Source organism: Mangifera indica, chromosome 10 (genome assembly GCF_011075055.1).
Source record: "Mangifera indica cultivar Alphonso chromosome 10, CATAS_Mindica_2.1, whole genome shotgun sequence".
NCBI classification, from domain to species: domain Eukaryota; kingdom Viridiplantae; phylum Streptophyta; class Magnoliopsida; order Sapindales; family Anacardiaceae; genus Mangifera; species Mangifera indica.
Genome location: NC_058146.1, coordinates 10,484,526 through 10,502,162, shown reverse-complemented (window position 1 = coordinate 10,502,162; position 17,637 = coordinate 10,484,526). Strand labels below are relative to the sequence as shown.

General features: G+C 31.4%; 1 pseudogene; it reads right to left on the bottom strand.

Annotated features, from left to right (window-relative positions):
- Window positions 1-4,011: 4,011 nt before the first annotated feature.
- LOC123228178 lies at window positions 4,012-16,786 on the bottom strand (annotated as a pseudogene).
- Window positions 16,787-17,637: the final 851 nt, after the last annotated feature.

The window sequence follows — 17,637 nt, the reverse complement described above, 5'->3', positions numbered from 1 at the left end:
CATACATTATAATTATTCTTATTCAGTTTTTTGGCCTTATTCAAATCAATAATTTCTAGAATGACTTGTTAATTAGATCATAAAGATATATCAAATACAACATTAATTATTGCAATTACATACACATCAATTATCGTAATTGCACATTAAAATTTAAAATATCTCACATAAGACATAAAATCAAAAGTTCACATTGTTCCCAGTCATCTTTCATGACTCAAATGTTTGACATTTTAAAATTCAATCCAATTGCGTCAATATTAATTCTGGATAAGAATTTCATTAAATCCTACAAATCTCGGAATTCTCATATTTAACATTTATAATATGTGATACAACAAATGCAACACAACTATGACTACGACTATTTCATCATCTCATACAATTCTTTGAGTTACTTTATTCACGATAACGTCTTTATGATAGGCCAAATGGCTCACATTTCATTGATTTGGAGATAGTAATAAAGTAATGGATTTTTTTTTATATTTATTACTAGATGCAACTTTTTAGCAAGTTGTAATGTATCCACATAATCCCAAAAGTTCTTCACATTCTTGTCTTAACTAATATCATTTATTACGAGAGTCTAATGGTCATGCATGAATATAATTAGGCTATATATCATCTATTTTCCAATTAAGAGAATATGACTTACTTTTAAGTTTAAATCTTTATTTTATATATATTAGATTATCAGTTAATCACATCTTATATTATATGTAATGGTCCTTAGTCAACAAGCTTGCATGAATTAGAAACATGTGTTTTGAAATACCAATACGTGTTTATATAAGCCGAAATGATTTATTACTTGCTTTTACGTTATGTAAGACCCATTGATTTTGTTCCACACATTGATCTGAGTGTAAAATAGTTATTGCTCATTGGAAGGGAGCATTCATGCACATTGACACACTTGAAGTAATAATCCATGGGTTGTGACGCACCAAAAGACGGTCCCAAGCACTTTCATGTGTCAAAATAGTGCTTTGATATCAATGTTGGAAAATAAACTCATCAACCTTGGACTCTAATGCCAATGTTGGAAAATAATGCCAATTCTATAAATTATGAAAACAATTAATTGTGTTCTCAAATTGCATCGAATTAATTGTTGGATGATCTACAACATAGGATGCATTATTACTTCCATATCCACAACACAGTTTGCTTCATGTACTTGCATTTTTGTGAAGAGAGGAGCTCGTGTATTTTGGTGTTGGGAGGAAAGGAAGAACCAAAAAAAAAAGTGTGTATTTCTTTTGCACAGGGAAGGTTGTTTTTGCAGTTTTGGGACATTTAAATATTTCCTCAACTACCAACCATTTTCTCAACTCTAACTAACTACCACCAAAGCAGTTAATTGTAAACGAGTTAGGTCAACTTGTCATAGGTGGATCCAAATATAATAGAAAAATAATAAGTAACTAGACTAAAATCTTAATCCTATGAAATAAGAAAATAATAAATAACTAAACTGGAATTTTAATCCTATGAAATAGGAAAAATAATAAATAGCAAATTAAAATCAGACTTAATCTAAATCAGATTAAATTAGAATCAGATCTGATTAGAATTGGATCAAATAGGAATATGTTTAACAAAATTAAGCAAGCAACATACAACCATGTATTCATTCATGTGATTCTAGCCATCAAGAAGCCATCCAAGGGGCCATCATCAAACCAACAATTCATACAAAAAAAAGCACATACACAACATATACAAGCACACACTATAGCTGCATATTTCATCCATAAATATTTAGGATTCAAGTGTTTTTTTTCCAAGGTTTGCAACAAAAGTCCAATGCATAAAGCCAACAAGAATTAACCCCAAACATGCATAAAACGAGGCCAAGATTCATGAAATCCGAGAGAAGAAAGTGACATCCCTACTCACCTAAAATTTGCTCTAACAAAGTTGCCGACAAGTTGCTTCTTCAAGATTTTGGTTGTTAGAGAAAGTTCCCTACCTATCAAATTTCTTCCGTTTAGTTGTTAGAAGGTTGCTCTTTGATTTGCTACTTTAATGAGGAAGGAAAAGTGGCAGAATCCACCTTTAAACCTGGTGGGAAGTTGCTTAAATATGCAATACATCCCACCTTATTTAGGGTATTATTTTTTTTTTTTGTTTTTTATTTTTTTTTTTTTGTCAATACATATTTGGGTGGCCAAATCCAAGCCCCCTTTTATTTTTGACCCAATCAGAATTCTATTTCTGATTTTGACCTAGATTTGACCCAGTCAAAAATGAAAATTTAGGAAAATGACACTAGTGCCTCTAGAGCATAACTAAGGATATTACAAATTCTAATGCATTTATTATGCGTTCTTTAGAAAAGAAAAGACGAAGAATATGTCATATTTGTCTATGTAATACAAAGACTCATTCTTTACATTTATACACAAATCAATATTATTACTTTTATATGCAGTCAAACAAATTTAATTTATACTATATATTAAATCAACAATCTTTAATGGAAAAACATGCTTTGATACCACATATAAGTTATAATTACATTTATTATAAAGAAACAATTAAACATCAAACTATCATATGCATGTAAATCACAATTTCATTCATGAAGATAAGTTAACCATCTAATCATTATACCCGTAAATCTTAAACTTCATGTTTCTTCACATAGTTTTAAGATAGATAAATATATCTTGATCCATTGTATTTTAAAATGTATAAAATATAAAGAGAATTCATGAAAAATTCAGAAGATATTGATTTCTCTCACTTGACTCATTTATTTAATGATGGATAAAAATAACTTAAGTTTTTCTATTTGTAAGTTGTTGCTATTAATGTGTTGTAGTGTTAGTATGGTGTTAAGGGTAAAGAAGAGATCAACTTTTATTTATAAAGTAAATTATGACTTTTCATCAAAATCATATACTTATAATTAATTACAACTTTCATTAGTCTGACCAATGTGGTTGAATGATCATTCTTAGAATTGTGTGTATATTTTTTTAATCTCCTAATAATATGTGAATAATCATATTGAGCTATCAGATCACTTTGGTTTTTCTTCAATTGAGTGTGACCTCAAAATGTCCAAACATATCTCTGCATAATGTTCTTGAGATAGCATTATTTTATTATTCTTCCTTTTAATTTCACACCGAAAATAACACTCAAAGTTAGAACCTATAAATCCTTTAATTTTATGTATTATCTAAAGACTAGTACCGAAAATGTGCATATCATCTACATATATATAACCATATAATCACACATTCATCCTCAACTAGTTTAGAATAAACAGATCTATGTATTTCAATAGAAGAAAAACCATCACATAGAAATGCATAATCAAACTTCTCATGCCACTATTTGGGTGTTTGATTTAGGCCATACAAAAAGACTTTTAAGTCCTCCTTGACACCACAAAATTATTTTCAAAATTAACTTGTTCATTTTGTGCAATTTGGTACATTATAAATATATTAATTAAGTTGGAAATTACATTATAATTTTTCTTGAGATTATGCAGTAAAAAATTAAGGGTTTAGGGGCGAGGATGCAAAATTTGGTTTGATATTACAGTCGAACTTAAAATGATTGAAATGACATTGCTTTAATGAATTTATATCAAAAATTTTTATGTTCATATGCTTGACGATTCGAATACCCCGTAAACTCAAATTTAAACTGAAGCTAGATAATACAAAATTCTTAGGTTCAAGTTTAAACTCAAACTCGCTAAACTAAATTCGTTTCAAACTTATTTAAATCGAGTCAACTCGACTCAAATCTATTCTTAAGAAAATGAATTGTAAATATACGATATTCTCATATAAAATTTTATCAAATAACTATCTTACTACTCAATGGGGTAGCCATTTCTCTCTCTCTCTTCCTTTCTATAACGTTAAGTCATTACAAAATAAATTATTTTTTTCCATCTAGAACTTGACAAACCAAATAATTCCTTAACATCCTTTAAGTTGAAACAAGCAGGTAAAACTTTCAACAATGCAATGAGATCAATTTTGTTAATAAGGTTGCTTTGGCTATTATCACCCAATAATGCTTTGCCGATATATCAGTATATCACTAAATAATTAAACTTGTGAATTCCAACCCCCGGACCCAGATGATAAAATACTGACAACTTTCTCTTATTCAATATCATGACTTGACTGAAATGTATACTTATTCAGCTTTTGTGGAAGCAACATAAGATGAGGATATAATTCATACAATGGGAATATGAGATACTCAATTTCAGCGAGTGAGAGGCTTGTCAAAGTCCTTGACTTTACTATACTCCACCGGCAGTGGGATATTGAGCTCTGAACAAACCAACTCCATGATTCTTGCAGTTGCAGCACCATATGACATTTTATTCAATGACACTGCTATAGCAAATCTGTTTTTTATGTCACAGAAACCTGTTGATCCACCCATGCCTGAGTGCCCGAAACCGATAATTGATCCATCAGCAGCTTTATTCCTCTTAAACCCCAGTCCAAATTGCCCATTTGGCAAGGCCAAATGCTCATATTCACCCACACCCAGGAACGCATCATGGATTCTAGGGTTATTAAAAATCTTGCCACCAATATTTATGGGCCTAGTGCTATCATCACCACTAGCATCTTTACCCCTAATATTTGTATTGTTCTCTGAAGCAGAAGGCACATCCTTGTTTTTCTTACCTTTTGGTTTTTTTGACTTCTCTTGTGAAGGAAATTTGGGGATGTGAGGGTGACTGCCAAGCGGTGGATTGGATAAAGAGGAATGTGGGGGTGGAATCTCTCCCCCATCAGCTAGAGTTGCATAGTAGCGTGCGACTGCACGAGCTGAGCAATGTAAATTAGAAGAAGGAATGACAGCACGGCGAACGTACAAGTAGTTGAAGAAAACTGGCAAGGAGGTGATGATCTCTGCAACTTTGTCAAGCTGGAACTCGGGGTAGAGCAGAATAATAAGATGTGTCCGAGTACTTTATGCGATCATATTCATCTATTGAAAGAGTTGCAAGTTGAGATTCCACACCTGAAGGATAGACATTGAAAGGCATCATAATGTCATTGATTACAGTAGACTACAAAATTTCTGTTCTTTTTATTAGAATATAATTTTGTACACGTGTACCTGTAAGCTTTGTACGAAGTAACATGAGAAGATTAAGAAAGTGGAGTTTGACGAGTACCTGGTGGAATTCCAACGTACAGCTCTCCTTCTATATTTAGGGGTCGAACGAATATTTCTTCAAGAATCTCCTGAAATTTCTTGCCAGATGCACGCTGTATTATTGAAATTTATCATTAGCACAGGGGACTACATAGAGAAGTTGAAAATATAGTCAAATTCTTTGATCACTCTGAAGGCCAGCAAAAAGATCTACTCACAATCAATCCAGCTAGCGTACCTAGGATCACATGGCATCTTTACACATCAACATATAAATATAGGCAAGATATTTGTTATCTATAGATTTCAGGGTTCATAAATCTTCTGATTGAAACCATAGTTGAAAGTTATATTCAATTGAAAGCAACAGAAGCAAGCTATAATACCTCAATTATTGCACCACACAGCCAACCGAAAGACATATAGTGATAGACCTGCTTTTGGCCTGGTTTACTTTCAGGTTCTAATGCAGCAATTTTACTCAAACAAACATCCCAGTCAGTATATTGAATGGGATTTTCCTGTCCAATCTCATCTAAAGCATTCTGCAAACCACTAGTATGGTTAAGCACATGATGGACCTAAAATCCAAAACCAAGTTATGTTCAGTTACCTTCGTAAGAATGGCTAACCACAGGGCATGTTTAAAAAGGTCATAGGATAAGATTAAACCTTTATGAGATCTTTTCCATTTGATCCGAATTCAGGCCAAATGTCAGCAACATTATCCTCAAGCTTGAGTTTTCTGCAAGACAAAATGCCAAAATTTGTAAAATTGAAGAACAGCTAAACTAACATTGACAATTGAGATCACACACTGGTCTCTCATTTACCAAAGTATCCATTAATTTGAGAATCTTTATGGATCAATTTGCTGTTTGCAGATTTGTTCCCAGTACAAATCTTTGACAAATTCACAGAATCTTTTTGGAATTCTATAGGGTATGATAGAATAGTCCGTGAACTAAAGCCATATGATTTCAAACCCGGATTATTTAATTATCTCAAAATACACCAAGTGTGATATAATGAAAGGAGCTCTGAAGTCTACACTATTACTACATCTTTCACTAACTAAAATGAATAATCTGAGTATTTACTATTTCGCTTTGTAAGTATGCATCGTTGGTCTCTCACATCTTTGAGCTTATTGGATTAAATATCAATGTTGATATCTAGCTTAAGCTTTTAGGTAGAGTGGTAACCTAACACAATATCATTGCCAAAGGTTGCAATGTTTAAATCCCTACATTTCAACTAGATTAGAAAAAAAGAAAAAGAAAATCCATGTTCTATGAGAGAGAGTCTATTGGATAAATATCAATGTTAACAAGCCCCTCCCTACCTACTAGCTTAAGATGTTAGATAGAGGGGTATCCTGACACCTAAAATAAAGATTTTTGTTATTTTGCTCATGATGAATGACATGAAATGCACTAGAAACTTAAATTTTTTTTTTTTTGTAAGTAATTTTTTTATGGTTTCACAAACATGGCAAAAACTTGAACCCAAGTCATCTTCCTAAAAGTTTTAATGCTCCATCGGTTTTGCTAACCCCTGATTTTTTGTTTTGGAATCAAGGATTAGTTTGGATTTTTATACAAAAAATCCTAGAAACTTGAAATCTTGGGTAGCAATGTGTAAAACCAGTCAATAAAACTGAGGTTGAGGGACACTTTGGTAGCCAAATCTTATGATTTTACTTTTTTAATTCTAAATTTCTTAAATAAACAAAAGAAGTAGGTGTATCACAAGAAAACCAAAGGTTTGATGCTAGTTAGGACATTTACAAATGCATATCTCTATTGGTTAAGAAGTTCTCAAGTAACATATATTGCATAGTCATCTTTTCTTCATTTACTCAATTACAGGAAAGAACTCTACTTTTCTTTCAAGAAGAGAAATAGATTTATCTCCAGGCATCAATATTTTGGACTATGTCCAACTATATTACAATAATACCATGATCCTCAATAAAATATATTTTCTGTATTTCTGAAAAGAGACCAAGAAAAAAACTGAGGAAAATCACCAAAATTTAAAAAAGGTCATGTGAGTAAATCTCTAAACATATCAACATTTAATTCTACCGGATCATATTGAACTAAGTGCTATGTATAACAAAGTCCTTTGACATGCAGTTTAAGTGGACCATCCAAAACATCAGAAAATCTTGCCTTGTAAAAAAAAAAAAAGAAACACTTCTCTAATATGTATAGCCAGACCTCAACAACATAAATTAGAAACCTGATTATCTGTTGTATATTTGCAGGAAATAGATATTAATGGACATAAAAAAACTAGCCAAATAGAATTTTATCACAGCAAAGCATACAGATTTACAAACATAAAGCATAGTACCCATAAGAACATTAACATACCCTTTGTCAACAAGCCAGTGTAACAATCCTGCTGTAATGCCCTTTGTTACCGAAAGAACATTAAAAAGACTATCAGGCTGAACAGGACGAGGATCATATCTACCAAGCACTCCAGCAGCAGTATCTATAATCACCTTACCATCTTTGTACGCACAAACCTGAAGACATCATTAATGAAAATCTCATAAAAAATTAAGAATAATTGTCGCTTCAATTCTTCCTTTTCATATTTTGGCATCCAAAAATAGAGAAATAAGCTCATTAATAATCCAACAAACTATACATATTTTTCTTCAGTATTCACCATAAATGCCTATTCCTATTAAACTTTCTTATATCAAAATAGTATAAACATATTATTTATAGCATTCTCCACTTTAATCTTAGAGTGGTAGATTAAGGTTTTGTTCATGTCCACAACAAAAGTAAGTCTCTCAAGGTAACCCATGTTACCAACCACCTGGGAGTATAGTGATACGAACTTTACGAGAACCACACCTTAAAAATTAGCTATTGAAATGGGAGAATCCAAAACCATATAAACCGCACACTAGTTGTTCATATTTTCCAATGTGGGATCTAAGTCTCATACCTTACATCTGGGATCTTAACATACCACCTGTGCCGCACGATTGCAACTAGAAAACGTGGTAATAGTTCTAATACCAAATGATACGAACCTTAGAAGAACCATACTTTAAAAATTAGCTATTGAGATGGGAGAGTCCAAGGTCATATAAACCCCACACTAGTTGCTCATACTTTTCACTATGTGATCCAAGTTCCATACCTTGCACTTAGGATCTTAACACATAGTTTTGCTTCCCTGCTTTGTTTAGCAGCAATACAGGTGATTTTCAAGATTTAAAGATCTTGAAGATTAGCTCTACTAGCCATTCAACAGACATCTCCACTTCCAGTATTTTGGATGAGTCACATAAATTTCAGACTAAATAAGTGTTATTATTTATAAAGCAATACAGGTAATCAGGTTTGTTATATGCAAAGTCCTGCATTTACATACAAATCTATTTCCAACAACATATTAAATGTAAACATACCAAAAAAAAAGTCGCTCAACAACTTATATCATATCTATAACATTTGCAGATACTGGATCATCCAATGTTCTCCAGGGGATAGAGGCATTAATTAGTTATCATTGTTTATTGGTTGTATTTAATAATAATAATAATAATCATTATTATTTTTCATCTAATAACTGGTTACACTTTAAATAATTGAAAAAAATGAAGGCTTCTAAAAAAGTCAATGGGCTCAATCAACTTATTCTCTGTTAACTGAGACTAATACAACACCCCAAGCATGGAAAACTAACAGCCCTAGAAGTAGAAGGGAAAGATATAGAAAGTAAACAAAAAAAATATTACAAGCTTTGAAAATGAAATAATTGGAAAGATATCATTCAGGTTATTAAGCTGTCATGCAAAAATTAAAAATTGATGCAGACCTGAATTCCAAGTATTTTGTCCTCATTCCCCAACTGAACTAAGAATTCCCTCAACTTGGCCTCCACTTCAGAATGGGTTGGAGAATCATAAATCCACTGGGGATTTGTTGCTGGTCCCTTGTTCATGTTTCTAAGCAGTTAAATTACATTGTAGTCAGATATATGACAGTAGCAAATGTAATGAAATGACATATCAAGTTTAGAATGAACTGACCCTTCTAAAACAGATTCAGCAAATGGTCTCATAATATCCAGATATACAATGCGAACATTCATCATAGATGAAAGACCTGAACAATGTTAGACAGTAAGGTAAAAATGTAAAGTTGGTTAAAAAAATGTAAGCAATTGAGGCCCTATACCATACCTCTAAGAAGAGTAAGGACTTTTGAAAACATCACAAAATCACCAGGGAAGGCATCAAACTGGAACCAAAGTGTTTAACTATGTTATAAAAATATAAACGTTTATTTTTAATGAATGTCTCAGACAAACATATTGAAAAAGGGAGATGGTATGGCCTTACAGGATCAAAGCGTTTAATTTCTTTTTGGGTAAACTGCATCTTTTCCTGTATATGTTTCATGCTTTTTGCCTTTCCTTGAGTTATAGCTTCCCTGATTTTCTGTACACAAGAAGATTAGCTTCATTTAATGTACACAAGGAGAATCCCAGTTGAGAAGAGAACCTCAGAGTAGTGTAAACATACATGAGATTCATCTGCTGGCGTGGACTCACGGAAGAATAGAGTTGTGATCTCCATAGCCTGCTCAGGCATGTCTAGACGCAGCTTAAGTCCCATTTCTGCCATGGCAGACAAAAGAGCTACATGGTCTCCCTATGAAAAAGACAGAAATATTGATTTCTTAGTTTGCAAAGAGAAATAGTTTGAAGATATGTCTTAAGCAGAAAGACAAGCTTTAACAAAGGTTAATCAATTCAAACTCTTAAGGACTCAGATTTAAAATTCTGATAAAAAATAAAATTTAAAAAAAGTCATATACAAATCCGACTTACAAAGTTGATGAAAAATATTGAAAAAAAGATATTCTCCCCCATCAAATCAAGCTAGTAGCACTATGATAAATATCTAACAAGCTAAGTACATAAACTAATGAAGGTCTAGCCTCAGGCATTTAATGAAAATAATGAATGTTGAGAGAAAGTAAAAGATTATTGCTAAGAAGAAACAAACAAGAGTCTTTCATGCAAGAGCAATTAACTTATAGACACTCACACAATCAATATATTGTGTCATCAGATAATTTTTCAAATTTGTACAAGTTCTTTATAATATTATTTTTATGATGAAAAAAATAACAAAAAATTTGACCCAAACAGCCAAACCTCTGCACAAGCCAACAAAAATTTTGCAAGCGCTTGTTTCACAGAGTTTGATAGTTTCTTTGTGAGCCCAAAATCAAGCAAAATTGGACGGTGGGGAGCCTCCTTGCTAACAAGGAAATTTCCTGTATTAAAACACCAAGGAAAGCATTGAAGTAGGTCAGAGGAATTGACTGTAGAACAAGTGGTATATTAGTAATCAGAAAAAACCAATTTTCATTGTAGTGCTAATATTAGAATTCATTCTGAAGGTGAAAAATACTGTTTAAGACATAAAGGATAAATAAAAGAAATCACATGAGAACAAATACCAGGATGAGGATCACCATTGAAAAATCCATCAACAAAAATTTGGTGGGCATATGCACGTGTAATTTCTTCCACAATTTTCCGCTTGTCAACACCAGAAGCTTCCAGAGATTCAGAGTCATTTAAACGTATCCCATCCATATACTCCAGCATGAGGACAGATTCAGTTGACTGAGAATTTAAAAAGAAAAAAAAAAGAATATTAAGCATTTGAAAATGAAAAGGCAGTGTTATCTATTCTAAGAAAGTCAACTTCCAAAGTAAACCGTAGATCAAAGTATCGCATAGATACCAGTTAGGTCAACCACCAATCCAAACTAAAAGCACAAAAGAAAAAAACTCCCTCCTTTCCATTACATAACTACCATGCTACATGTTACATAATAGTTACAACAGAATGATGTGACTATTTGTTAAAAGAATATGCCTGAAATATAACAGTTTTATATTTAGTGATAAAACTTGAAATTATTTTCTTTGGGACAAAAGTTTTCTGCTTCATTAGATATTCTCTAAAATTTTTGTCATAACTTATGATAACAAAAGCATAAACAAATATTCCAGACTTTTCACTCTACAAATTTAAACATAACAGTGAGTCACCTAAACCCCAAAATGCAGACCCAGCACTTTAAATTTGAATCAGTAGAGAAATTCATGCCTGAATAACTTCGGGAACAAGAACATCCACTGTATTGGCAGACTTGTTATCTTCACATCTGTTTTTGCAGCAAAGATTGGCATACACAGTTCTAGTATTTTCTACAAACACAAAACAAGCATCAATAAGAAAAATAAGTGAGCATGAACAAGAAAATTAAACCATACATTGTAAATGCAAGGACATTCCCTAATTATCTTATCAAAACTCATGCACGTATCACATTTTGCAGGAACAAAAAACAGCCGGTTTTTGTTGAAAAAAGAAAAATAGAAAAAAAATCCTCTGCCCATTCAAGGAAAAAATAAGCATACCCTCTTCAAGTTTGAAGTCAAGTTCTTTTGGAGCTTCTCTGCACCACTCGTCTAAAACAGGATTGAAGTTATATACAGGGTCTGCCCAAGCTATCCAGTCGACAATGTATTTTACATCCTTCAGGTCCTATAAAATTGGGCCATACCTAAAAACCATTTAATCACTGCAACTTTTACTTAGCATCAAAATTTTATAAACAAAAGCATATAAAACCTCCAAGATAATTGTCTTGATGCCCGGATGTTGAACTTTGACAACAACATCCCGCCCATCAATCAGCTTGGCACGGTGGACTTGTGCAATCTGCATAGCGTAAAACATAAAAATCCCATAATGCAGTGACTGATTCAATAGCTAATACGACCAATTATAGTAGGAGGATCTTACTGATGCTGTTGCCAAAGGAGTTCTGACAAAATCCATGAAGACATCGTCGATGGATTTACCAAACTCTTTCTCTATGGTCTGACGAACCTGTGTAAACAACACTGACCACATTTAAACATTCCAAAAATGTAGGAATATGCACATACCCTACGGGAGTCTTGGCAGCGGCCACATGAGGCCTCCAAGGCCACCGTACACCCAATTTTCCTCTTTTCATTTTAATTTTAACCTTCTTAAAACCCGATAAATTTGATGATTCTGGTTGGAAAAGGAAAATGATGTCGTTTGATATGGGGTGAATGGTGGCCATAGCTGTAAATTTTGAGAATATTTTGGTGGAATTTGGTTGGATCATGGAATGAAACCCTTTGAGGTTTTGGCAAAGCCCTAAGTTTTTTGGACAACAACATTTTATTCATCAAAGGCCAAAAGACTATTTTTTCCATGGGTTATACAAACTCAAATATTCACTTATTAATTATTCAAAATCGAAATAAAATTTTAAAAATTAAATCAAATAATAAACCATTTTAAAGCTTGATTTTGTATAAACTAATTAAACTATTTTGATCGATTAATTAAATCAAATTTTCAATTTTATTTAAGAATTTGGACAATTTATAAGATATAATAATAAAATATATTTATTTTAGTTTACAAATTTATAAATCAAAAATATATAAATTTATGGTAGAGTCCACTTATTATATAAAATTATAATTTTTTAATAATTAAAGCAACAAATTACTAGGTTTTAACTTTGATTTCATTTCTAAGTCAATATGTGACCAAAAATATATTATCTCATGATTAAAATAAAACATAGATAAATCATAAAAGCAAACAACAACAAGAGGGGCAAAGGATTTTAGCCATTGAATATGGAGCCTTATCAACAATGCCACCAATCCTTCCACAAGAAGGGCACATGGTGAGTGTCCCCGCCGGCGATTGCACTAGTTTCAAAACTTTGAGTTTGAAAGCTCTTTCTGCAGGAAGAGTCGAAGTTGAAGAAGAAGCAACGCGAGAGAAGAACATCGGCAATGCAAAAGAAACGGCTGGAGAAGAGGCGGTTTTGGTTGTGGTTTTTATTTTTCAATTTATATTTTTTATTATAGAGGATCCAAGCAGGTTGAACCGGATTGGATTTTAGAAACATCCATTAAATGGGTTTTTTAACTTTAGAAACTGTTTAAAACATCAGTTCATGATTCTACACACCTTCTCGGGCCAGTGTAGTGGATCTTTCCCATTATGACAGTAAAACGATCAGAGTAATTCAATCTGGTTCTATAAACCATGAATTCAAGTATCCACTTATCTGTTAAATTTTACTATTATTATCAGGAATAAAATTGTTATTTGAAAGTTTTATTTAAATTTATATTTTGAATTACTCTCAAGTTCTATAAACCTCATATTTTCCAGGTTAAAAAACTAACTCTTCCCCTCCCCAAATTAAGAGTTGTTAACTCTCATCTTTTTGTCATAAACAATCACCCCCTTAGAGTTTTAAAGTTTAACCCTTATTCAACTTAGCTTTCCAAATCTTTATTTCTGGTGACTAACCTCCCATCACTGATTGTCGACTCTCTCCCTCCCACTTTTCTGATCGACTGGTCTTCCCTCTTCGACTGTCTTTGTCGAAAGGTCTTCGTTTGAAATGAAGACGATTTCATGTTCCTCCCTGACAAAAACAGTCCGACAGCAAAGAAGGGTGACTAGGAGGGAGAGGGAAGGGAGGTGGAAGAGATTTTACCGTTGTCTCCTAGAAATCATCATCAGAGAGAAGGGGAAAGAAAGTTGGGTCCAACTATAACTTTCTAAAACGTTAGGGGGCAACGTATATGGGAAAAATTTTCAACCCTGGACTTAGGGGGGGAGTGGGTTTTTAAACTTAGAAAATATGAGTTTAAAGGGTAAAAATAAAAAAATTAAAAACTTAGGGGTAATAAAAAATATAAGTTTAAATAAAATTTCTAAATGATAATTTTATCCTTGATAGTAACAATAAAATTTAACAGTTATGTGGGTATTTAAATTTTTGATAGTTAGCATATGAGAAGTTAGGTTTGCATCAAACTTTGGGCGGGAAATAGTCATTTGGCCTTCATTAAATTGTAGGGACAAATATAATATATAAGTTGAATGTAAGCAATACTACGTATACATACTTTTAATCTATAATTTTTGTATAAAGATGATGTATTATCATGTGATTGAGTGTTACTTTATTATTAATTCAAAATTACCTAATTATAGGATGATATATCATTTGTGTGTATAAATTGTGTATAAAAAATAAATACGCATAATTTTATTGTGAATATAATTATCTTATTTTTTAATCTTTAATTAAAAATTTCAAACAACACCCCCATGCACATTTCAGGTGGGTTGGATATACACACGACATGGTTAGACTTTGTTTTTTTTTTTTCCCACTGTTCATAGATATGTTGAATGTGCTAAGCTTACAGGCCATATGAACCATGTTAGGGGTTTTGGTGTATGGTTTGTGGACCGATTTGACACATTTTGAAAAAACTAATTTTCTATCCACCTATTAAATTTTTTAACAAATCTTGTTAATTTTTTAAATAAAATTTCTGAAAGAAGGAAAAGCCCTCATGCTAAAAAACATTTTATTTCCAAAATTTTATTAAATAATTTTATACTCTAATTTATATTAAATTCAATTAAAAATAATAAAAAATTATTGATACAAATATAGATAAGATGTTAATAGTATATAATCATATGTTCAAGGTCAACTGTAATTTTTAAATTATAAGAGGTGTAAAAGATTTTTAAGTGGGTTTTTGAACATTTAAAATTTTTAATATATCTCTTAATAGTTTCAAAATTGACAATTATACCCTTTAAAGTACACAATAAATAAGAAATATAAATGTCATATTACAAAATATTGAAATCATATTATATTTTCAAAATATATGTGAAGTGAATATAATAATTTTTTAAATAAAATAAGAAAAATATATATTACCCCTTAATAAGTATTTAAAAAATAACATTAACACATTACAGGAGACTTTTTATTATAATACTTATAAAAATGAGATAAATATCTTTTTCACTGATAAGTTGACTTTAACAAATGAGTAAAAATTTGAGTTCTTTAAACTTAATAGGTGATAATTTGTCATTTATTGGAAATAGTCATTTGCCCATTAAGAATTATACTAATTATATATTGGAGCCAATTAATTTATTATAAATTTATAGTATTTTAAATAAAAAAGATAAAAATAAAAAAATTTCTTTAATAGCACAAAGTCTTAACCTTAAATTAAAAAGTGCTAAATTTTCAAAGATTTTGAAAACTTAATAGCACTTCTAAAAAAACTAAAATCTATAAAATATTTTCCATAGATTTAGTGTTATTAATCCTTTCAAGAGTTCTCGATACAATAGTTGGATTGCAAGGTATAGGGTGTAATCTAATTTAGTAATACTTTATGTGTTGATTCATGAATATTAACAAAGTAATATATTATTATGTAATTTAATAATTTTAAATAATAATTAGATTATTTAATCACATAATAATACATTATTTGTTAACATTTTTATATTAATACTTTTACATTTGATTCTAACAAAAATAGTTAATTTAGAGTTTTGAAGGTAAAGGATTCAAAGTAGAGTTGAACCTTTTGAACCTGAACCAATTTAACTTAGCCTCAAAAGTCAGTTTAACTTGATTCAACTCAGTTTCAATTATTTTAGTTTGAATTCAAGCTAAGTTTAAGTTAAAAGAGTTGACTCATTTTTAGAATTAAATCAAACTCGAATTAGAGATAATTCAATTTGGTTTGATTTGTGAGCTAAGGAATAGTTTAATTTAGTTTAAACTTAACTCTTGACTTAATTTAAATTATGTCAAATAATTGTCAAAATGATTTTGTTTTGTCTATTATTAAGTAAAACGATATTGTTTTATCGATGAGTTATGAACTCAAACTATAAATCTAAACAACGAATCTAAATCATAAATTTAAACTATAAACTTGAGTTAAATTTGAATCGAATCTTTTTTAAGTAAACTAGTTTTTATTTATATCAAACTTAAGTTAAAGAGTGTGTGCACGTGATCAATATAAAAAAAATAATACATCAAATCTAATAAAATCTATAATTACTAAGTGCCAAAACAAACAGTTAGATTTCCATAGTATTGTAATACACAAAGTTGACAGGTAGAAGAAGAATCACCTCAAGTAAAGGGCGAGGAGGAAGCGAGTCCTGAAGCATTTTGAGCTGAGAAATGTACTCCGCTGGAAGCACATCAGCACGTGCTGATAAGTACTGTCCAATTTTCACCCATAGGCCGCTCAACTCTACCATCAAATTCACAACCCTCCGAGCATTTCGCTTATGAGCCTTCTCCCATAATTCAGCTCTTTCAGACTTTTTGGTCCATTTCTCTTTCACCTGAACACCCTTTAATAAAAATTAACACCATATTATAAGTCAGTCAAATTTCCATCCACTTGGCATCAAGACAATAAGCAGTAACGAACGAACTTTACCTTGTAGTCCAGGAAAATCTTCAAGGCCATCCTGAGTACTTTCATGCGTCTTCTGTAAATGTTTCCCCATGCCATCTGAAATAATAACAATTACATACCCATTCAGCCTTAAGAAAATTTACTTCAATGCATTTGTATGCATATAACAAACACGCCCTTCAACACTACAAAGGAAATTACCTGAAGGTCTGATGTTATGTGACGTCGTTTTACAACAGGAGAACTTCTATTGACTTGGTTTGTTCAGTGCTCATCACCTGACCTCTATTATATATGTCATTAACAACCGGCTTCATTGCATTAAGAAAAACTGAGGGCCAATAGTCAGCAAACACATCATCAATTTCTTTTTACAGAAAAGAAGTCAATTGATGAGCATATGTAGCGTGGAATGAAGGGGAGAGAATAAGGGTGTTCAATTAATTGGAAGGAGCGGCTTAAAGCTTCAATTATACAATTGATTTAAGTTAAAATATAGAAAAGATTATGATTAATTAAGATAATTTGTTCTTGATCTAGCGTGAAATCTTATCTTTAGATATTCTTGCCTTGTCAATGTAGTTCCATCAGGAGTATTTAAATATATTACCATTGACATAGCACAGTGCATCATTTAATTAAGCTAAGATAAAGTGTAAAGCTTTAATTCCTTCTGGCTAATTGCTTGCCTTGATTGTCCTCAGCATTCTGAATAGTGAAGTTCATTGAGCTTTTCAAGCACCTTGACTAAACTATATGTGTATCCTTTTCTTCTAAACTAATCCAACGATATTTGAACACCCTTGAGATATTGTTGTTAGGTGTTTTAGCAAACTATGAAAAATTATGTTTACAATTGGTTTTTATGTGTTCATATATAAATGGTTGCATTTATCAGTAGGTATTTGAACTAGGATATACATATAAGGATCCTTGTCAACTTATTTTGTTTTTTATTAGAATTAGTTGTGAGTTCTTCAAGTGTACTGTTGACATTTTTGACATGTGTTATCATTTGCTTTACTCTTATTAGAAATTTAAATCGGGGGATATTAAAAAAAAATACCACTTTTT